This window comes from Vidua chalybeata, chromosome 3 (assembly GCF_026979565.1).
Source record: "Vidua chalybeata isolate OUT-0048 chromosome 3, bVidCha1 merged haplotype, whole genome shotgun sequence".
Taxonomy (NCBI): domain Eukaryota; kingdom Metazoa; phylum Chordata; class Aves; order Passeriformes; family Viduidae; genus Vidua; species Vidua chalybeata.
In genome coordinates, this window is record NC_071532.1 from 45,784,094 (window position 1) to 45,808,799 (window position 24,706).

At 36.9% G+C, this 24,706-nt stretch overlaps 1 protein-coding gene across 1 annotated transcript in view; it reads left to right on the forward strand.

Annotated features, from left to right (window-relative positions):
* Positions 1–2,496: 2,496 nt before the first annotated feature.
* CHRM3 (cholinergic receptor muscarinic 3) overlaps positions 2,497–24,706 on the forward strand; it is a 177,220-nt gene continuing 155,010 nt past the window's right edge. The window contains exon 1 of the transcript XR_008430296.1: positions 2,497–2,568. The gene's annotated coding sequence lies outside the window, so the exon portion shown is untranslated. The remainder of the gene's footprint in view (positions 2,569–24,706) is intronic.

A 24,706-nucleotide genomic window follows, 5' to 3' on the forward strand; every position in this document is an offset into this window, starting at 1 on the left:
CCATTACAATATTCATTTGGGTTCAGTAGTATTCTAAGGGGAGAAAACAGACCTGTCTTTAAAAAAAAGAACAAGTTTTTCACATATTTTTCTTGTATTGGACCAATTCCTCACTCCTGTTCATTTGTACTGAAAAGATAGCAGAGATGTGAGATGTAGCAGCAATAAGTAGCCTGTTGCAGGACCTGCTAAAAGTTGCTATGGTTTGAAAAAAGCCTTACTATACTTGAAAATATGTTATTTTGTCCTGTGAAAGAGAATTAGAAAGTGAGTACAGAAAAATATTTAGAACACATACAACAAAAACTATTGCATGTGAGTAAAATGCCTTTTCCCATGCATATTTGTTTTGACTTTTATGCTGGTCACCACCATGATAAAATACTCTCATGGTTAGGAAAATTAGGAATTTAATTCCCTTGTATAAAAAAAATCTGAATAGGAGTTGCTTATTCTATTTGGGTGATGGTGTTTTCTACTCATGTACACTCAATTGAGCCCATCATTCAGCATTTTTAGTGGGTTTTTAGAGGAGAAGAGCAGAGTACGAGGGTTAAATGTTTGGAAGGGTCATGTTACTGTCCTTAAATTATCAACAGAATTTAGACGTAAAATTGCAGAAGAGGGAGTCAAAAGAAAAGTGTGATTGATGCAGACAAAAATAGTCCGTGGAAAAATGTCAGAAAATTATATTCATTTTACCTAAGTTGTTCTCGTAAACGGTGAAAAGAGAATCAATTTCTTAGCTTTTAAGTTCTTTGCAGTTCTATGAAAAATGTAAAACCTCACTTCAGAGAGATCCCTGAAATCTCATGAAATCTCATTCTTTATCTGATGAGAAGTGTGTTTTGGAACATCTGACTTTGATAAAAGAGTTCCATAAGAGAGGAACTGCTGTGCTGGGGTCACATTTTCACTTTTATCCTAACTTTATTTTAACAGAAGATTTGACATTAATTATAATTAAAATTGAAAGCCTCTTTTGAGAGGAAATATTTAAATCTAATTGAACTCAATCTATTGAAATGGGATACTGTCGCTGTCGAGCAGGACGGGAACAGAGAACTCCAGATCAGAAGGCAAAGAAAATGAGCTCTCCCTTTATTTCAAATGTACCGCTCTACATATAGAGAATATCAAGAAGACTAATTTCATTGGTCTTAGAGCAAAAACATGTCACACCATTGGTGTGCAGTGAATGACGCACAGTAACAGGACATATCTATAAACAATATGAATAACAAGATTAGAGAATTATTTACATTCTTTCCCAACTGTTTCCCAGGCTCTTGTCTGGTTAGAAAACCTTTCTCTTTCTCTCTGACTGAGCTGAGAATACCCACAGGATACATCTTGAGTGGTGGAAGCCTCCCATCCCTTTTTGCTTTGAGGAAACAAAATCCAAAAAAAACACCAACCAGACAAGAACAATAACAGATAACCAACACACAAACCCCTCCTCCCCCCACTCCCCGCCAAACAAACAAACACTAACCACAAAACTCAAGGACCCCAAATTTGCCAGGTTTTCTGATTTGAGCCAGTGTTTCACTTTAAATTGTAGCACTTTCTGGGAACTTTGAGGAACCATGAAAAAATGGTTCTGTATAGAAATTCTTTCAGACATGCCTATTAAAGATTAATTGGGAGAAAACAAGATTCCTGAAAATTGCTGATATAATTTTTTTCTGTGAAGCTCCATTGGCTTTTGCTTCATTTGGAAGCTCCATTTGGCTTTATGCTATACAGCCACTTGGCCTAGAATCCATCTCTCTTATCATTCTGCCCATCACCAATGTTTAAAAATGCAACTCTGGGATCAGATCCTCAGGCAAGCTTTGTAGCACTCTGGCCTTTGTGTTTAGCAAAAGAGAAACAAGGAATTAATAGTTGCTGTTGATGGGGTGGTGGGTGTCCCTTGTTCTGCATGTGCTGTTAACACAAGTTGAATAGTGTATCTTGTATTAGAGGTGTTGGCTTTGTCAGCTGCCTGCTCTTGTGCAGTCATCCCCATCATCCACCTTTGTAGATAATTTTGGCATGTGGATTTTGTGTTTTGGTAGAAATTGTGTGGTAGAGCCTTGCCTAAATGAAACAAGAAGGAAACCAGCACTTGAAAAATACTGTTTTGAGAACATGCTAATGCATACAACTGTCCTTGTTAAACAACATTGAAAAAAAAAAAGTTGTGAATCCTAAAGTCAGCTGGAAGTCAAAAAATCTGTAAAATAATTGCAAATGAAGTATCTGACCAAATACCATTGCAGTGGTTGTACGAGAATGTGTGTCCACCTCTTGCTGGATGGTAATGATGTGGAACAGGCTCTTTTGTTACTGTTGTTTTAAAAGGATGCTTTAAACAGCAGTGAAACTGTATTTTAAATAAGGAGCATTCAGTTTTCACTTCTTCAGTGTGTGATTATCTCTTGACTTCTCTCTTTTTTTTTTTTTTAAGATCTTTATGGTTATGGAAAAATCTTTCATCAGCCGATGGTATAATGGACTGCCAGTTGGATGATATACAGTCATCTCAAACATGCTATATACTTCTCCTCTTCCATGTCTGTGGTGAGTTTTGATTCTGTACATTTATATTAAATGCTTCAGAGAAGGAACTTTAACCTAAGTTCAGAAATAACCGTATAGAACTGAAACCGAAGTTCAGAAACAACTGTATAGAACTTTTCTCTTTTTGGATTATTTTAGAGCTGTGCAAAAATTCTGATACACAACTTGAAATGTTATCTTTCCTGTCAACTTGAAAGCGTCTTCACCTTCATTTAGTGTGTTTAGTTCAAATTAGATTCCAATCAAATGTTCTTTTGGGTCAGATATGTACCACAATGTATTTAAGATAACTGTAACTGTGTTACAAATAGACATGGGTAAAAAAATTAATTGGAGAAAATATTTGGAAATAATTTTTCAGTTTTATTTTTTGTGCTGCTTCTCTGTTTTGTGCCTACAATTAATCTGATTATAGTATCTGTGAGCACTGTTAAGTATTGTATAATCAATAATATTGAAAGCAAGGCTCTTCATATTATAACTGAATTATTGCTTCTGTGTCTAGACATACAATAATGAGATCCAAAGCACTCATTTTTCATTTGGCTAAACACGTTGACAAACCAAATTTGGGTGTCAGAACATTCCACTGACTACTCCTTAACACAGCAGAAATTGCAGCCCAGCCTCCTCTCCAAAAATCAGGTTAAGAAATTGAGGTTTAAATTTTCACTCTCTCACTCTCCTCCTTTTTGAGGGTTTAGATATGGTTCTTATGCCAGTGTTTGGTTATAAATGGTACTGAAATATCTGGAACAGTTGCTTAGCCACTGTTAAAATTTGCGTGTTAATGTTTGTTACCTTAAGTTTGCATCTAGTGTTTGTGTTAGAAAAGATATATGAAAGGTATCTTTCCCTTTCTTCTTCAGATTCCAGAGTTCTTAGAAGGATGCAGAAGTAGTGAAAAAAGTAAAGAGAATAGAAGAGACAAATATGAATTTGCCTACTGCCATAAGGCATTTAGTCAAGGCTGTTCTTACTACATGCTTAAGTGCTGTAATGAACTAAGATAGAAGCAGTGCAATTTCTAGAAGTGCACTTGGTAATAGAAGGATGTGTTTAAATATCTCATAAAGTGGATAGAGATGTTCACCAGCAAAACTGGTTGCTATTATTATGGGTGTTTACATTGAGAAAGGGACAGCCCTGTAGCACATTTTCTTATCCTGTCATTGTCTGCCTGCTTCTCTGTTACCAGTTTCAGCTGGCTTTGCATTTCAAATTTTCCACCTCCCAGGTAGTAACCATACAACTCTGAAACCAGGGGGCCAGATAAATAGCAAAAAAAGCATCACCTTGCTTGTTTCCACCTGCAACTTTTGAGGGGACAAACCTGATATTGTTTGATGGGTTATCCAGCACCTGTTGGTTCTGCAAAGCATTGCCCTGGGTATTTATTGAGTTCTGCATTGCTCTCTAACCAAGCTTTCTATTTGCCAAATTAGCAGATTTGCTTCAAAGACTTGACCTTTTTATTTTTCCTTATTAGCAATGTGCCATACATTTCTTAGCCTGTTTATACATCCTGGGTGTGCACTGATTCATCATGAAATCAGGGCTTTGTGACAAGTCTCATGGAAGAACTAACTTGTTTAAAAAGAAAAAACTGTCTATCCCATATGTGTAAATACTGCAGGATTATGTTTCCTTTTGCAGCTGTCTTCTCCACTACATTTTCCTGCCATTTTACTGCATTTTTTTCCTGTGTCCACCAGCAAGAGAACAAAATCCATTCTAATCCACAGTGTTTCCCTTGAGGCCAGACTTTAAAAAAAAAAAAAAAAAGGTTTGATGACATCTTCAATTGTTTAAGAAGTGTCATTATACATTGTCTTGACAACTTAACACTGTTTTGGCATTCTTGCTAGAACTGTTCCTCTTTGCAATCCAAATCTTCAAGCAAAGAGAATGTACCTCGTGTAAGGGCATCCATCCTCATCCTCCTCTCACTACTGTATCCACTCAAGGCTCACACAGGCCCTCAAATGGCCAGCAAGTTACTCCACTAATTCTTTCTAACCAGAAGAAAGCTAAGGTGGGCATCAGGAAGTAAACTGAATGCCATCACACAGGATGTGAAACCTAGAGGATTTTCTACCCTTACCACAGTACCTTGCAGAATGATATCTAGAGGAGAAGTAAGCTTTTCTCACCAAATCCAAACCCTGCAAGAGAGAAAACAATATTCAAGCAGTAGCATATATTTAAAATCTGTAATATAATAATGATAACAATATTTCTAGTTTGTTCCCAAATCCTATACCCCATTAAATAGACCAGGGAAACCTATTACAGGTGTCCTATTACAATCAAGTCAGGCTTTTAGAGGGCACAGTGGGATTTGAGAACTTGTGTGAAAAGGAAATACAATCTCTTTCAAAGGAAGAAGTACTTTAAATATAAAATTGTGTATCAGCCTGTAGTTGAGTGCCTTCTGATCTTCATTCTGCTTTAGACCAACTGATCAACTTTGATAGGATTTTTTTGGTTGCTGGAAAACACTGAGATTTAAAAAAATCCTAATGAACCAAACCCCAGACAACAATATCCAAACCAAAGCCAAACAACAATAAAAGTGTAAATCTTAATTTTCTGCTATATATTGAGGAAATTCATATAGTATTTTAATTTTGAAAGGATTTTTTTTCAGATGTTCAATATGCAGAGTCAGCACAGGATGAAAAAGAAGCCATAGAGAACAGGAGCCAGGTGCTATTTGGGAGATGTTTATGGTAATTGAAAAGATAATGTATAAAACATTAAAGGTCAGGACATCTACAAAAAGTGTTTCAGGCCATATGTTAAGTTATAAGAATAACAAAGGAATTTTTAATATAGAATTACCTTCATTTACTTGGAAGACTGAATAATTCTAGAAAGCTCAATTAAAAAAAACATAGCAGGTATTCCTAATATTTACCACCTGTATTTTCAGAGTGTTATATTATATAGATAACCACTTAAAGAAGCAATGGCAGCTGCTGCTAAGTAAGATTACCATTCTATTATGTAACAAAACAAAACAAAACAAAACAAAAAAAGGCAATGAGAAGAAAACATGAAAAAAGTCTAGCCCTGTATCTCATTTCTCAACCCAAAACAATCTGTCAAAAATCATGTAGTGAAACCTCCTGTATCATTACTGAGCAATGGAAGCTTGCATTTTATCTGGTTCTGCTTCGGAACTCTTGTTTCAGCTTCTCTGTGCTGGAGGCTCCTCAGAGTTTACAAATTGTGTTGTAACTAAAGTACTCAATTTTAACTGTAAAGCATAATTAATACGTATTAAAACCAGTTTTTATTATTTCTATTGCTTTCTGCCTATTGTGGCAATATTCAGGGTTCTCTAGACTGCCATTGATTTTGCTTAGAACATTGCTTCATCAGAATTCACACAGTGAATTCAGTGAACCTGGGTCCATCAGTGCCACCTGCTAGTCTGGCTGTCCAAACCACATCACGGGCTTTGTTTGGGTGACAGACTAAATGGCATGTCAGGTACACATAAAATCAGTGTAAGCATTTATTAAAGTAATCCTGATCCTGCTGAGATATATCCTGAACTGAGGTAATAGAAACAAAGAAATATTGCTAACATTTATCTTGAAAACTTCTGGATTGGGTGAATTTAAACTCATGTTGCTTCAGTGCCTTCAAAGTAAGAACTCCCCTTTGTCCTTGTTTACCTACACCTTTATGTACTTAATTTTTAAGCTGATATTTTGATACTGAAGGACTGCACTATGTCAAGAGTCTTGAATAAATTATGTCATAGGAACTCTGAAAGCTACTGAGAAACTGGCCTCAAGGTTAGGTATTGGTTACAGAAAGGCCTGATAACTGAAGAGGCATTGCTGCTGATGTGCTTTGTTCTAATTATTTTCTATTAGTAGGGAGTCTTGATTGATGATTCTCTATCACGATGTCCTGCAAACGTGCTAGTCAATGAATCAGTCTGTCATTTTATTTTCTCTTAAAGAACATCCTTCTAATGTTAGTGTGACAGGAATTGGTTTTAAATGAACTGCTGCAAGCAATTTCTTTATCTGAATGGAGAAAATATTTTCACTTTTTAAAGTTTTGAATTCCTGCATAATTTTCTTTTGAATTCATGAATTATTTGTACTAATAATGTTACTACTTCTGTGACATTTTTGCATTTAAAAACATAGTAAGTTTTTAAAACTGCTTGGAATCAGAAGAGGTTCTGTGGTAATCTTACTGTTGTGTTTAAATTCTATACTCTTTAACTGCTGCAGGCTCTTAAAGAAAAAGTTGGGTCTAAAGCTTGAGCAAGCTTGCTTGAAAATATATTCAATGTATTAATATTTAATTTTTAGCTTTTCTACTGTGCTACTGTGAAAAAGCAACAGCAGCTATTTTCTGCAGAAAACTAAGAGCTTGCCAGTTTTGTTAGGGTAAAAAAAAAAAACAAGCAAACACTAGTAAGCTGATTATTTTTTTTTAATTAGAATATTAATCTAGTTTGTTATGGGTTTTTTTCTCATTAAAAATAATACAAGAATATAATGAGTGCTTAAGATCTATTTGGGTTTGTATTTTGTTTTTTTTTTAATAGTCTTGCTATGAAGGTAAAGTTTCCAACAGATAACCAGAACTATCCAACACATTGTAAGTTTGATAGGGGAGGGAGGAGCCTGGAAAGCTGGAAGTGTTTAAATGGTGTGTGAACAAGCAGAGCTGTATCAGGGATGAACTGCTTGTGGTGCCCAAGCTGCACTGCCTCCTCTCCTCAAAATTAAACCTTGTGGAACAGCATGAAATTGGTGCAGCTAACTCAGTCAGATACCATTTGGAAAGGAGAGGTGGCTTATTTTAGACAATCAGTAACTGAGTTCACTGGTTTGTGGTCTCACACTGGCATGCTCACAGCACTGAAATACATGTTCAGGTGATTTACCAACATCACTTTTGTCCATGTCTGGAGGACAGGAGATGCCAGCAGCTGCATCCTCACCACTTCTTTTGGGTTCTTCTTGGTGGCAACAGATGAGTTCTAGGGATTCACCAAAGAATTTTGCTTACTTCAGCCTCTGTAAGTGCTAGGCAAATCCGCTGCCAGATGTTCTTTCCTGTTTGTCAGGGTGGCTGGTCTGGCAGGAGGAGACACATGGCATGTTGTGTCACCTCTTCTTCCTGCTTGCGCTCCTGACTTGCACAGCAGCCAGGTTTGCAGTGTAATCAATTACACAGTTTTAATTCTGGATATCTGTCTGGAGAAGATATGGTAAATGCTTACTAGAAGAGTTAAGGACTTAACAATTTCCTAGGATTAATCACCCAAAAATATGCCTAGAAAGTGGAACTTTATTTCTTCTAAAGATAAACTAAATATACATATCTCCTATATGCTGTACACTGACTGCTGGAATTGGGTAGTTCTTCCAATATCCCTGAGAAACCTGAGTTTGATGACTCCGAGGTTTGTCACAGAAGTGATTCAATAGGGACTTCTAGGGGAAAAAAAGAAGTATGCTGCTTAAAGAAATCAGTATTTTTTTTCTTTGTTTTTTCATATATAGCAGCTAGAGTTCCTTTCTGAAGGTTTATTATTTTGAAGCTTTGTGTTATATACATATAGATGTTGGGAATAGTTTTTTATTATAGGCATAATTCTGAAATAAATAATATGATAATGAAGTATTTAAACACTATTTGTCCAGGACCATTGCCCACCTGGATGAGGGCAAATGTGGCTTCTGCCCTTGCCAGGGCTCCTGCCCATCCCTTCCACACCTGGTCCCTACTCTCGCTGGGAGTTATTCTGTGACATGAACCCACCTTGGCACCTGGGATAGGACATGAGGTTTTTGTTGGCTTAAACCTCAAGAATGCAAACATCTTCCCAGCTAGAGACACTGCCATCATTTATGCCAGCACTCCCCCTAATTTACTATCAGTTGTTGCCTCTTGTGCAATCAGCAGGTCAACAATGAAGTTATTGAAAAATATAGGCTGCTAAAATTTGCCTTTACAGTGAGGTAAGATTTGATTTTTTGTTTTATTTTAATTATTGTCAATATATCAATGTTGTTGTATAGTTTACCTAATATCAGAGAATAGTTATAAGTACGTGTACCCAAATTAAGCATAATGTCTTAAAACTTTTGTGAAAAGTGCCTTTGCAAAGCACATTGTGGAAAATAGGTAAGAATCATTGCATTTTTCTGATTTTCCAACTGAACAAAGGCATATGGTGTCTAAATCTCCTCTAACTGATTATTCCTATAGCCTGCATCAGCAACAGCAAAAAATGGTGGAATGAGGAAACTGGTAGAGAAGATAGAGCTTCTGATAAGCAATTTATATTTCTCATCTTAGGGAAACAAAATCTAGGCATTCAAAAACTAATTAAGTTCTTGAGAAGGGGACGAATAAGATTAATAAGTTTGATTCATGTTGTTACAACAGGCATCCACAGTTCAATTTTGCATTCATTGCTTTGAGATGAGGTTTGTATTAAATCTGAGCAAATTTATTCAGAAATTTATGTAAGGGTTGGTGTTTTTTTCTTTTTTCTTTTATTGTTGTCAAATAATTTTCACCATCTAGATACTGGCATTTTTTTAGCTTGGATAGAACTATCTAAATGAGATCAAAACTGTATCAGTGCAGATTTTCACAAATATATGCTTTCTGATGGAATTACTAATGGTTTTAGATAATCACCTTTTCAGACTCACTGGTCTCAGTTAAATACCCTTTGATATCCTTTTTTACCAGAAAAATTAAAGTTGGAGTAAACCAGCTCAAATCCTGATAACTTTAATGTGTATCTTTCGTAGTATTGCTTTTGGCAAAAGCATTTTAGTACCCTTCTCTGCTTTTATTAAAACTATGTAATACTTTCTCTTATTAGCTTTCCTCTCATTTTATTTCCCTTTGTATTATCCAGCCTTCTTGAGCTTTATAAAAACATGTCTTCTAACTGTATTTTATGTGAATTGAGTGCATTTTACAGCAGTTTTTAGCTACTAATTTGGGCTATACATTTCTGTGTATAAGCATTTCTCTTGGGAAAGTTTAATTTTTCTGCTACATCATTTGCTTAAATGAGGCAGTAAATAGATTTAGTATCAAAAGTCATTCTTTTCCATGCTAATATGGAAACAATTTAGATACTACAGTATACTGATTTTGAATACTTGGTACCAATGTCTTGGTGAGACATGATATTCCTTATTCTAAGAATTAACATATGCTGTTATATCTTAATTTCATTTCCTCTATATATTTTTTGGTATGCTGTATGTGTATATATATAAATGTGCACATACATAAGAAGAGGAAATAATAGTTTAAATTATACAGAGGCACTTTAAAAAAAAGTTGTTTTGGTGAGGGGGAAAAAAAGGAGAAGAGTAAACTTGGAAAATAACCTTTCTTTTAAAATTATGTTCACTTTTTTATAAATTGCTCACTTTATCTGAAATCTGAAGCCATTACTGTGTATCTCTTATTACTCAGTTCTTTATAATAAAGATAGGATTCACCTAGTATTTCTAAGTTGTCCATGGGGAGAGGCAGGAAACTTCAGAATGCAATTCTTGTCTTACATCTGTCTTAGATACTTATCATAGAAAGGGATATATTACCCTCTGGGTAATTGTCTGTGCATGCAATATTGTTATTTCCTATTTTAAAATGCAAGGCCAAGATAAGCCTCAAGAGCCCAGTGCTTCCTATAGTTCATTTTGTTTTGTTGGAATTGCAGTAATTGCATCTTTGGAGCAACCACACTTTTTCAAATGGATTGTACATTTTAGGTACACAAGCGGTGTCTCAAAATGATAGGAACTCAATGGTTTGACATTCACAGAAATTACACACTTTCCCTTTTGCATGCTACCTGATGCATTCTTTTTATATATAAACAGAATGTTAACTTTATTAAACCAAGGAGTTGTTTTTTTTTTTAATAAATAAAAAAAAAGACATGAGAAGCAAGACGTTTTGAACCATTTTCTACTTGTTACTACTTGTTCTTCATTTTCTACTTGTTCTACTTGTTACTGGAAAACGTTTACTCATTTGTAGTAGACAGTCTTTATTTCCTCTGCTCAGTGAAATTGATGTTTTGGTGCTCTGTTAAATAGTCTCTGTTTCAGCAGAGCAATGTGGGCATTTTAGTGGTGTGGAAATTATTTCCCATTGGAGAATATATATAGCTCTTTTCAAGACTTAAAACTTACAGCCCAAGTTTCACATTCAGCCAAGTGAAGTTAATGGCCTGACTCCATTATACAAGACTTTCTTGTGTAGTTCTAATTAATCAATGCCATGCTTTAAAGCTGAAACATTTTGAGTAAGTGATAACACTATGGTTTGGTTTAACTATTTGTATTAATAAAATAAACTGTGTCAATTTGGTTTATCAACTGGATTTCAGCTTACATCTGGTGTTATAACCTTTTTATAATAATTTCAGTTATATAGTCTCTCATTCTGTTAATTCTTCCTCTAAGCTGTTCTGTTGCTTGGTTCTGGTGAGCAGCTGCTGTGTCCCCTCCTCCTGGTGGCTTTGCTTCAAATGCTTGGAAAAAATTATTCCACTTAGAAATAGGTAATACCATAAGTATTTAAAATATCTCGTGGTTCACTTTTTCCTGACTGAAAGATTGTTGATACTTTGTCTTTGCAACATTAGAAAAAGAAGAAATTATTTTTTATGTTAGCAAAATAATTTTATTTCTTTGTGTGCTGCCCAGCTACATCACTATGAAAGAGTGGCTGAAGGCTTTTGAGAAGAGAGGATTTGTGGGTGTGTTATTGTACTCAGGAGAGAGGAAGCGAAGGCCCTGCCTCAAAGTGATAAATCCTGTGAGAATTGAGGCATCAAACTTTCCAACAGCCCAAAGCAGCACATTAGCATCTACAGCAGGTGATGGCAATGATTCTGAAAAGCTCAGATTAAATGAATTCAGGTGTTGGTGTTAAAACATCTGGTCTCTAAAGAATAGTTCTCCTTACTATGGAAAGTTGTTCTTGCCAAAGGAGATTTGAAAGTAATTTAAGTACAAGTCAGCTTTATGTTGACTCCAAGCAAGGCCATAAAATAATAGTGTGTAGGATTTAGTTCTGAATGTGAGTCAGCTGTGGAGCAGGAATACTCACAGGATTTCTTTTGTTTGGCAAATGCACATACTTGAGCAGATTCAAGCACAATTTCACCATATTTGTTAAAGTCCTAATACAAATTTTTAAAACCAGAAGAACTTGAGCCTGGGGAGACATGATTCAAAAGGGGTGACTTAATTTCTGTGCTTAGGTTGGACGGGGGACTGCACATGGGGTGACATCATCCAGTGCTCCCAGGCTTTTGTGGGTGACACAGGTGGAAGAAAGAAGGTGCATGTAACTGTAGGGCTGTGTGCATCCTCTGTTATTACATATATGTCTGTGATCCTGAGCTGTTTATAAGATAACAGCTAATTCAATTGTTCACAGAGAGTCATTGTTATTTCAGAGGATAAATAATGCTGTCATATTACCATCACCTCAGTGAGTATTATGAGACTGCTAACATTGACTTCCCCCTCTATTTGGTTAAAGAAAGCTATGAACCTTGCTTGTAAACTGTTTTATGCAGTTCCTTTTATATCACATTTCTGTGAGCCATATAATTGTTTACAGAGTTTACTTATGTTTCACTTTTCATTTTTGCTCCTAGTGTTCATTTTGGACTGAATTCATTATTATACAGTGTGTGATTACTTATAAGCGTCTAACTGTTTGAAGTACTGAAATAAACTACTTTTATTTTTCCTCTCCTTTTTCTTTCCCTTTACTTAAAGTTGTCCTTTAGGAGAAGAAAGTCAAAGCAAGACACCAATGTTCATGTGCAAGCTTGTCATTATCTGCTGCAAAGAATGCTTTAGTTTGAATGTGTTGATACAACACACTTTAAAAGCTGCTTGTACTTGGTCTGGACTAAATCTTTGGAAGAATTTATCATTTCTCAGACTTGATGAACTATAGAGCTATAGTATTTTTTTCAAATTCTCTAATTTACACTTAAGGTTTCATTTTCCTGATAGGTGAAAACTGAACTAAGAGAAAAAATGTTTTTGTGATTGACCATTCCAGCCAGGAGCAATATTGGATCCTCAGGCTTGAGAAGAGCTCATTCCACGCTGCAGCTGAATGTGCTCCCCGTTTCCCTCTTCCCCTGTGTCTGAGCCCCAGACAGCAGAGAGATCACTTATCTTCCAGCAACATTTTGCCTATCTCAACTCACTTTTAGGAGCTGTGAGTTTCCAGGAAGTTTTTGAAAACTGAGGTTCTTCTAAGTTTCCCATGTCCATGTTACTTTTTTGCAATATCCCAAAATAATGTTAAATTCTGTGAATGCTTTTTTCGCCACAGTAACTAATCCACTGTACTTTTCAATTAAATCAACTGTAAAACTATGTTGTTTTCCCCAGAGAGGGTTGTTGTGTTATGTCAGTTAAAAACCAATGAACCATCACTTTTACCCCCACCCATTTAGTATTGGTGGGGATTCCAGTGTAATGAACCCATTCTCCATGATTAACTGATACAGTGTGAATCTTTATGTGCCACCCAGATTGTGTGAGGAATTGTTCTAAGCGTAAGAAGTAAGAACTTCAAAGTGCCTCTATTTTGGTAAAGGAATGTTGCTTCCAAATATGTGAGCACCTCTCTGTTGGCTGTAACCCACTTCATTTCAGAGATCATACTCCCCTGACCACTGAGAGGATAGTAGTTCCTGTGCCCTGGCACATGCTTTATAGGAAAAGACTGTCGTTGTTCCAGAGAGTCTCAAGGTGCAGCAAAATTGAAGAAAGAGGCATCTGAGGAAACAAAAAGCAAAGATAAAACAAGGCTAGCCGTTGGAAAATGATAGCTGTCCAGCAGAAGCTGACAGTGAGGTTCCAAAGGCAAGCCCCATGGCATAGCATCATTTTATTACTTCAGAACTTGTAGCTGTCCATAGATGAAAAAAAATGAAGTCAAGAAAATTATTTAAAAGATAAAGAGGATGATTTTTTCAAGAGGTTATTTCACTTCTGTGATATTCTCAGAAAGTTTATCAGAGCTCTTTTGTAAGTGTCTTAAAAGTTTGGCAGATCCCTGAGATCTGGGGAAAACGAGTCTCACTGGGATGAGTGATAAACTAGCATTATGTCTACATGTCTGTGTATGTTTTCACTACAGCTGTGGGGCTTGCTTTCTACTTATGGAATATATGGATACTTTAAAATACATAATCCAGGAAAAGAATAGGTGAGATTAATTCCACTGTGATACAGTGGAAAAAACATGCAAATCAGTTTAGTAGCTAGTTTGTGTGCTCTTGTGCATACTAGAGATAGGAGGGGGGTGTGCTTCTTTGGAAATCTCTTTCTTAAAAAGTAGGTCAAGCAGCTTTTGTCACTGTGATGTTTTGTTTATGAAGGAAAGGACAAAGTGAAAATAATTTACTAGCAATGCTTGAGAACTGTCACCATCTACTCCTTGATGGAGTGCAGATAACAATAAGTGAGTGGTGTGTTAGGGTACAAGTTAAATTAGCAGTATTAATTAGCTGTCTGAGCTCTCTAGTTTTTTTTCTTGCTGTATTTTCTAGACACATCTTGTGGGTCATACAAAATATAAACAAAGGAGTTGACTACTGTCAGCTTTATCTTTGGTTTATAACTACTTGCTCAAATGTGCAAACTGCTCTAATTAACTCTGCTTGGTTAATCTGGTGTAGAGTGGTGATAGTTGTCTCAAATTCTTTGTCTTCACCATGGAGATTTTATAATTTATTTTAATTTGAAAAGGAAAAGTTAAAGTATGTGGACTAATAACAGCTAGTGAAGAGGATGTACAGAGGGGATGTTGTCCAGACTTAGCGCTGCTCCTGTGCCCCTGTTTGCCAGTAAGGCCTGATTCCTTGTGTCCCTTGCTCCTGAGTCATTCAGCGCTAAGAGCAGAGTAGTTACGTGAAGTACTTTTTGTAAGTCTGATTTGGCTTGGGTTTGTCTGGGCTTCTGTTTGTATTTAGTGATTTGACAAAATAAAGAGTAAATTGATGAACAAATGAGGTTTATAGTGGGCTTCAATATGAATAGAAAGTCACCCTTTTTTTGGTTATTTTAATGGATCTCTTCAGTATTTATTTAGTTCTGACTTGCTTTATCTCTGCCTCTGCTTTTATACAGAAAGAGATAGCAGGCTGTGTTTTTTCCCTTACTTATTTATGTATCTAAACTGCTTATTGCTTTGTTTCCACTAGTGGTTTTTCAAATTGTTTTGGCTTTTTTTGTGGTCTTGATTTAGAGTGGGTTTTTTGGTTTGGCTTTTTTTTTTTTTTTCCTTGATGAAGACCAACACTCATTAAATGAAAGAATAATTTTATAAATTATGTATAAATGTAGCTTAGGACTTAGAAGATAGTCTCTTCATCATTAGTGCAATTAAAGTATGTAGCCACCTCTGCATATAGGTTATGTTCAATATAAATAATGAATTTATTAAATGAGTCATATGACCCTTTGCTGCTGAGCACCTCAGTATCTGAAGCTTACCTTGCTAGATCCATATATGTGCCATCAGTGGTTCACAGGTGGCTTTTAGGAGTGTACCTGCTTCTGTAATTTGTCAGAGCCCAGTGAGACATGATGACACAGCAATGTAACAGGACAGATTCATTGTCAGCCAAGTCAAATCATGTCATAAGAACAGCATTGTTTATCCATATGGGATCTCCCTTAAAACAAGCAGATACAGAACTTCCCAGCTCTCCTACAGAAGGCATCAGGAAAAGCAGAATGGATAGTGTGCTGTCCCAAACTAAGTATTTTTCTACAGGCTGTCAGGACTTGGAAATCTAACCTGTTGTGTCGATGAGAACTGATAGAGTTAAGCACTACAGGGTAGGGCCAAGAAAAGAGTTAGAAACAGAGGTCTCACAGGACTGGGCAAGTCTATTGAAATCATTCTTCTGAACAGTGTTCATCACAGCTGCCACAGTGGCAGAAATGGCTGGCAATGTTTCAGCACCTGAAGGGTGTTTTAAATGTCTTAGCACCAGAAAAAATAGAACAGATATAGATGTTAAAAAGGAAGATGTTAAGATGTTAAAATATATATTAAAAATTTCTTACAGATTTTAAGTGGTTTTTATCTGACAACAACCTTTACTGAAACGTTGTTAAATATTGGAACAGGCTGCCCAGGGAAGTGATGGAGTCACCACCCTTGGAGGTATTGAAAAGACATGTAGATATGACACTTAGGGACCTGGTTTATTGATGGACTTGGCAGTGCTGGGTTAATGGCTGGGCTTAATGACCACAGAGGTCTTTTCCAAACTGAGCAACTCTTTAGAATCAGCGGTGGTGGGTCTCTGTCCCTGGGCCCAGGTAGGTAGCTGAGAGACATCCTGTGTCCTAAGGGCTGGCATGAACTGTTACCTGAAGCCTGCTTCTCAAAATCCTGTCCCAGCTTTTCCTTTCAGCTGCAAGATTTTGTACAGATACCAGAGGTCTGTACAACCTGTGGCTCAAATGCATGTTGTTTGATCCTTTCATCAGGAAGCCCAAAGTCTTGAACCAAGTTTCTCAATCACTGTTTCCCATCATACCTGGTAAAACAAGTGAGGATTTCACTGAGGGAAAAGGTGGGGATATTGTATATACCAGCAGTTACTCAAAATTTAAAGCTTTTGTAATTAGACTTTTCCTTTCTTTTTAATTTTTTTTTTTTTAATACAGTAGTATTGAAGAAACTAAGGCGCTCTCAGCTGCAGTGGTGGAAGCATTACACTTTTATGTGCTGCAAAATCAAGCACAGAATGTTTTTGATCTCTTAGCTTAAAATGCCTAGTCTCTAGTTTTAAAATGTCATTGATACAACAATTTGCTAAGATGTTCTAGCGCTGCTTTACAGAGCTCTGACATTTTGCATTATGAAATACTGCTTGAAGCAGGGGGTTATTATCTCATCCCTCTAAGATGATAACCAGTGCAGAGGTTGTCACTCAAAGTGCAGATTACAATATGTAACAAAAATTATTTAAATTGTTTCCAATGTATTTGAGCAAGAGTTATAAAATATGCTAACAAGATTAAAACCAGATTTGTTTTCAAATAAAATTTATGCATTATGTAACATTCACATTTCAGAAAATATGATCATAGTAGTGACAATAATACTTCTTTTCATCTGAAAGATATGTAAAGATTTAGGTACACAGATAAAAGTGATCTTGATGTCTTTTTTTTTTTTTTTTTTTATTCCTATCCTCAAAGCACTAAGTCTACAGAAATTTTCTGTAGTCTGTACATTCAACTTATTCAACTTTTTTCCTTTTGTCTGCAACTTGATATAGGGTAATTTTAACACTGGAATGTTAAAAGCATTTTCAGGGAATAATTAATGCAGTTTTATTGCTTATGTCAGTGGTGAAAAGGAAATAAATTTTCCAGACCTGGGTAGTTGTTAAAAGGTAGTGTAAACTTGAATAATTTTGTGAAGGGTGCGCATACCCTTCGTGGTTCAGAAGCCTGCAAGCTGGACAATAATTGAGGATATCCTTCAGGTTTCAGTTTCTGCCTTTCTTTCTGGTTTTGGTGGCAGTGAATGATAGTGCTGAACTTTGAATGCTCACAGTATTTTCTGCAAAACAATTTTATCATGCTTGTCAAATTTGGGAGTATACCTGAGCCATGAGTGGGGCTGAGAGGCCTCTCTGACCCTATTAATATGTTGTAGAACATCTTGTCTACCCGGATTTACATGATTCAGGGAAATAATTGTGTTAGTTTTTAATAGCTTTGCTCATTTTTAAAATAGCTTTACATTTGCAAGGCATAATCTGGCCATACTGTGACTTTCTCTCTGAATTTCACCAGAACTACTCATGTGTTTAAAGTAGAACATGTGCCTAAGTGCTCTCATGGCCAGGGGCCAGAGCACTCAACATGCTACAAGGCTCAGCCCTCAATGCATGCTGCTTTAATGTATAGTCTTCTCTAGCACAGGAAAAATCAGGATTAACTCTGTAGGAAGTATCACAGAAGTATGAGGAAAATATCTCGCTACGTGAAGGTCAGCTCAGGCTCCTGGCAAATACAGGCAACAGAAGCAATGCCAACACTTTTTTAAAGTTGTATTCAAATGAGGTGCATTTTGTGACTAATGAATTGGTCAGTTAATTTCTCATCACTGTGTTTGAGCTTGTTCCTGTCACTGAACAGTCTCTTATTTTTTCACACATTGTTGAAGATGGCATTCATTTAGCCTTCTTTCCTGTTATAAGGCTTTAAATGCCTTCACATTAATGTCTAATAAATGTTATATGTGGTTTAATCTGCGCATTATTGCTGCTGAAGAATCAGAGGGAGGAGGTGGGAGATCTCCATTCTCTGTGTTTTCTTCTCATTTACACCACAGAGACATTCCAGGATCCTTATTACTAAAGCAGTTTGTGTGGGTTTTTTTCCCATGGTAATAGTGACACAAAGTGGGAAATACTTCAAGCATGCATTTTGGCAAGTATTCTTTGGTAGCTAAGTCTTCAGTTTTTAATTTCATGCATATTCTGTTTTTCTGTCAATATCTGTGAGGGAACTTTTCTTGTTTGGGGGATAGTTGAAAGATAACATTTTAAATTATTGTTAATACCTTTCACTAAAATAAAATTTTGTTGTTTTGCTTTGGATGAGATACTGAGAGACAGAAGGGTGGTGTTTAGTAGACTGTAGTTAATTTTTTTTACTGATGACTGAACTCTTGGTGTCTGATTCTGTTTCTTAGTTGTCCAGTTCACTCTTGGTCAGCTTTTATTTTTCTTCTTTTCAGTCAGCTAGTTTTACATAAATTGTTACACAGCATACTGAAGAGGCTCTTTTGAACTGTTGCTTTCCAGAGGATATCTCTTTCATCATGCTTGTCAGTGCTGGCATGTTGAAACAGGGGTTTCAGCAATCCAACTGGGCTGAACAATTTAGCGCCAGAGCTCAGGAATCTCCAGGGGCACATTTAAAACGCTACACAAGCAAGATTCAGGAATTGTGTTTACTGTCAGTAAAGCATGGGAAAGGAGCAAGTGGCTTTCCAGTCTCTTCAGGGGAATCATTTGGCTTGTTGACAGAAGATGATATTATGGGCATAGGACAAAAATTAAATGGAGTGTATGGAACTAGTAAACCTTAAAAATATGAAAGCCAGAATGTATAAACAAAGGACTGGTAGTGTGGCACACTTGGGACTGGAAGTTGCAGAATGCAACATGGGAGGGGGCCACAGTTTAATGTCTATAGAGTTTGGGGTATTTTCTCAGAAAAACTCAGAAATACACCCCAACCAACCAGAAATACTGCAGTCTCAAATTGTGGCAATGAAGAGTTATAAATAATGCTAAAAAGACACTAGCAATCCAGGGTGATTTGCAGAGTTCCCGCTGTAGAGGATGTGCAGCTGGTTTCTGTTCTATGTAGAGGCCTATTTCACCCCCACTCAACAATTACTGTTCAGTCCTCAGTTGAACTTCCATACAATCAAATATTCTGGTTTCCTTAAGTTCTGTTGGCTACTGTGGCTGATAGATTGTCCTTGTGCTTTCCAGCTAGTGTCAAGTGGCCCAACATGTCTTTATTCCTCCACCTATTGGTTATTTCCAAGCGAGTTTAATTGTGTGTTTCTAGTGGAAACACATGCTGGCATCTGCTAAGTTCAGAGTGCTTATGGTGAATGAAAATAAACAGAGCATACAGTTTGCCTCTTCAGATATTGTAGCTAGGAAAATAACAACTCTTAAGGCAGGTTTTGTGTGGTGTTTAGTGCTCTCAGCAACCTTTTGTACTTTCCAAACATGCCTATTTCTCCACAGTAATTCTCAAGCCTACTGATTACTTTTTTCTTCACCTGCTCCCTTTTTAAGCAGACATCAAGTCCCTTCTTTCTACAGATTTTTACTTATTCATTTATTTTTCACTGAAAGAATGGGAAAAGAAGGTAATGTATGTGAGCTCCAGGGATCTTGTGAGAAATTTTTTTTTATCTTAGATTGCAAATAAAAATATTGGATGAAGAAAAGTTGTCAAAATGAAAAAGAGGAAAAAGGTTCAAAAAGTTATTTATTAAACATTAAGCTGCTTTATGGATATATGTGACTTGTGCTTGCTAAAATCTACAGGTTAGGAGGTAAGTAATAAACACTTTCTTGTCTCTAGGGAGATATTCCTGTATGTTGTTCAAGTAGTCCTTAGCAGATATTACTCTCAGCATGAATAGAAGTTGGCACATAGGTATGCAGAAAACAGTAAGAGCTAATATTGCTATGCTGAAGCCTTTGTACTTCTCAGGAGTAAAGAAAAAGGGAGCAAAGGCTGCTTTATGATGGGTGCAAAGGACCTCTGGAGGTACCTTCTTCAGTCCACTGGTCTAGGTAGGGTTAACTTCATAATTTGACTGGGCTGTATGCCAAGTCTTGGCCACCCATGTGGAAAACATCCAAGGGTGGGGCCTCTCGATCTCCCTGGTGTCTGGCATTGTCTCTGCTTATCCTTCTGGTCCCAGCCTGGTGTTGCATCTCCAGGAGGAAGACAGACAAATCAGCTTCTGCCTGTGGAGGACCATGTCAAACCTGTGAGATGGAGCTGACAGAACAAAAATGTTACTTTAAGATTTGAAAGCAAAATAGTAGGTGAAATAAGCAGGTTTATTCCAAACAGGTGCTGTTTGCTTTGATTTAAATCTGGAATGAGTACGCTGATACCTTACTAGAAAGAAATGCTTGCATCTTTCAAAGGGGAAAAAAGTTTCATCTTCTATAATTATGATGAAGATCAAGAGCTTTCTAACCAGTGAAATTTTAGGAGAATACCATAAATTGTGATAAGGGCTGTTATTCAAGATTGCAGTAAAACATGCCTATGTAGAGCATAGCTCAATCTTTACTAGTTGTATGTCTCTGTTAAGTGGGTTATCACTGCCATTAGTCAAAAACTGGTCTCTGTCACAAGCCTTGGTAACTTGCTGTGGTATGGTGGTTCTAAAATATATTTATTTCTCTCTAAAATACCCTCTGAAATATTTCTCTCTCAAACACCCTACCCTACAAGATATTTCCAGATAGATGATACTGCAGTAATGGTTTTATATAAGAAAGTAACAGGCTTTTTCGTGGTTTATTGATATTTATTATTTGAATGCTCAAGATTTCTTACCATTAAATATATGTTATTAGGAAAGAATAAGGTGATGCTTGTGGTGTAAGTAATCCTACATAAGAATGATTAGGTACATTGCCAATTGCCTTCTTTTTATGGAGCATAATGATGGAGTTCAAATGTGTTTTTACTGAGCTCCCTCTGAAGAAGCTCAGCATCCACAGAATAATGATATAAGAAAGCAGTTTGTGTTTCCACTTGATTAGCTCATGTCACTTTTTTCTCTTTTCTGAGTTTGCTGTTAAGTCCTGCTAAATCCTTGCATAGTTCCATATATGCTTCAACCTGTTCTGTCAAATCAGTTATGAAAGCATCTTGCTGAATTATCTGGAGCATTTCTGGGGTTTTCCTGGTTATAGCATGGAAGCATGCTGATCCGAGGGAAGGATGGGGTTGATGACAAGGAAAGGCCTGTCTCTTGGAGGGAAGGGGGCTGGCTAGTTGATATCCCTCCTTGGTGGTCACTGGGCAAAGCCTCTAGTTGTGTAGGAGGAGATTATGATGCTGTGTGGCCATCTAAGTGTGTGCTCATAGCTGTGGTCCCCTTTTGCCTGTCCTGGAAAGATTACTCCGAGGCTGCTCATGACTGGGTGCTCTGGGAAGGCCATTTGGTTTCCTCTTTTCAGCGAATTGCACAATGAACTTTCTACTTCACTTAGAACAATTGATTCTGAAATGGTACGAGCAAATGTTCTTCTGATAGCCACCCATCTATCAGTGCTGGCAGAAAACAGCTGTAGTAACCTAACTTGGCAATAAAAGTTACAGAAATTTATAAAAGGGCCTCGTCATGGTTGCTTTGTCTCAGAGCACTTCAGTCAGTTACAGTCATTGTACATCCAGCAACAGCTATAGGCCTGTTGCTTTTTCTTTAAGTGACAGAAAAGAAATATCTTGTTTGTTTTGGAGTGATACTAGAAATGCAATTGTGAGGTGATATTTCCATGAAGTTTGGGAGTCTGACTGAATGCTAACCTTTGAGCAAGAGACTTTTTAATTGGTCAAATCCTTGTGCTGCAGTTATTTAACAGAGATTTATTTTTTTCCTTTTGTTCAGTGAAACTAAAAATATAAATCAAAAATAATCTCTGTCCCAGCCACCCATAAATAAATAAATTTAGCATTTATAATATTGTTACAGCAGCACAAAAGGGACAGATAACATTAAGCAGTGGTATTCAAAATTTCCTGTGTTTTTTGCAGGTTTCTGTGTTTTTATATCTTTGATTGCTACTCCTCTCTGAAAATAACATGCATAAATGTTTTCTAACAATGTATCAACAGATTATTCTAATTTCTGAATTCTTGGGGTGTGTCCTCTAGCAAGTGTTTGTGGGGGGGGGAGAAGTAATTTTAATAATCTATGTAATATTTCTCATAATATATCACTTCTAAGAGAGGCAAAATCTCTATTACAGAGATAGCTCTAATACCAGTTAGAGTTTAATAACACCTAGAATGAAACTCTCTCACCCTTTGAAAAATTACCTGTAAATGTTCTGTATCCTAATTTGTCATTTTCTGCCACAGAAGTGTTGATGAAATGGTGAATCTTTTTAAAGCCTTTTCATGGCATGCTATCTTTAATGAGAACCTTACAGTCTGTAGCTGAGCTCGGGATGATGTATTGTCCATGACTAAGCATTATGGAAACTTCAGATTTGCTCAAGATCTTTGAATTCAGAGCTTTTACCTCTGTGTGTGATTTGTTACCTTAGTTGATTATAGACATGTGTGCAAATCCCCATTCCACAGAGTTGAGTTCATACGTCACGCTTAAAATAGGTAGAGCAGAACTTGGGCATCCAGCACAAAAAATGTCCCAAATCCTTGATGAATGATAGCTGAGAAATGGAGAGCTGAGGCAGTCCAAGTCTGCAAGGAGGCATGGCAGGACTCCAGCCTCCTGCCTGAACTTTCCATTTGTGACAAGCAATGAAGAAAATAGCTCAGGCCTTTTACAGCTCGGAGTGTAACAGCAGAGAGGCTGCATAAGAAGCACCGGGAATCTGGGAACTAATTACAGGACCACTTCTGTAGTCTGTTCTGGGAAAATAAGTGGAGGAGGAGAGGTGCCACTATGCTTAGGTACAAGTGAAAAGAAGAAGGGAGGATGGAATGTTCAGCTCGTTGAAACTGCTACAGATGAAAGTCCCTGTCCTTGCAAACTGATTTGGGTATTAAAAAAAAAAAACTCCATAATAATTCTCAAAAGAAAATTTGGAGAAATTTAATAGACCGCTTCTATATAAAGCAAGAAAAAAACTATCAGGGAGAAAATTGCAAAAATTGTCATCCCAGAACAGAGAGGAAATCTGGATACAAACTCTGGCTTAAAATCCACTGTACTCTGAGACACACTGGGCCTGCCATGGTTTGCTGCCCATACATGGGTCCCTTCACCTCCTGAGGCTCTGCAGCCATGTACATCAGGCAGCCCGGCACTGGCCTGGGCTGCCTGCTGCCTCTTCTGCCCAAAGCCCTGGGGGTGCCCTCACTCAGGATCAGCTCAGCACAGCTGCTTGGTGTGATGTGCTGAAGGTATCCAGGAGAGGTCAAGGGAGCTACAAACAATAAAGGGAACCCAAGAGCCTGCTCTTCATATGTTCACAGCAGAAAACAATAGCTTCTTGCCTTTCTTACCTCTGAAGAGTTGATCTGATGGGTACAAATGGTGCTCTCTCTCATCTTTTTCCCATTCCTCACCTCTGCTTCAGTCCTTTTCATCAGTCAAAATCTTGCAACCATGCACTTAAAATAAACAGCAAAAAAATTTGTCATTTAACTCCTGTTCAGTCTCCCTGCTCCATATTTTTTAGATTATATTAGAAACAAATAGTCTCTTCCACGCCATATTTTCCTTTCCTTTTTTTCTGTATGTATATGTGTGTAACTTTGCTTCCAAGCCTACCTGTGATCCTCAGCAGGCACTCTCTGGAATCCCAGAGATGAAAAGCCTATGCCAGGCATCCAAAGCCCATATCTGTCTTTCAGAACAACTGCCCTTGAAAAGGGGCAGTGTCTTTTTCCTGTACTTACACCCCTTCCTCCTTGGGGCCTTTGCTTTTTGTGTCATTGAGATCATTAATTGATTTCTGGTGTCTATTCAATTAATCCATGAACCTTGTTACTGTTGCTGTGCTGCCCAGGCACTTTTCTACAGACTGTGGCATCCAAGTTGACTTTCAGCTGGATGCTGCCCCTGACTTTCATTTTTCTCTCCATGTAGTTGTAGACCTGTGCCAGACAGCTCAAATATTTTTATTGTCATGTAAGTGTAGAAGGGAGTATACTGATAGAATAGATCTAGAACAATCTTTGTGACAATTTATTCAGACATCCAGACACATTGGTCCTAGATATTTCTTTAAATATTTTTTACATAGTTCTTAAAATAAAAAAAAATCATTTAGGACATCGACTATTTTATTATTGTGGATTTTTAAAACTGCTTTCTAGGCAGGTAAATATTAGACTTTGTGCTGACTTTGTCTTCCATCAAAGCAGTATTTTACTGGGTTTATTGTGGTGTCACTAATTACATATGCAATTAGGTTTGTTAGTGTAAAAAGCTTTGACAGTAGTATACAAAAGATAATTGGTAAGATTTCCCCTTACAATTACTATATTAACTTGACTGTGATTATAAATATTGTGTTCATGTAATAGCAAGGAACCCCACTCAGCAACTCAGGAGGTACTTTCTGACCCTGCAAAGTTAATGACTGAAACTCAGTAATATTTTCTGCCTTGTACTGATAATATGCACTAGGATTCTTTTTAATAAAAGAAAAATGTGTGGACTTGTTCTGTGCCAAAGGGAATCTCAGAAATATCTGAACATACTCATCTTTTTTCCTAAGGTTTCTCCCCATCATCCTAGGTGTGGATGTCATAAAAAATAATTCACCAAAATTTTCTCTTTAGGTAAT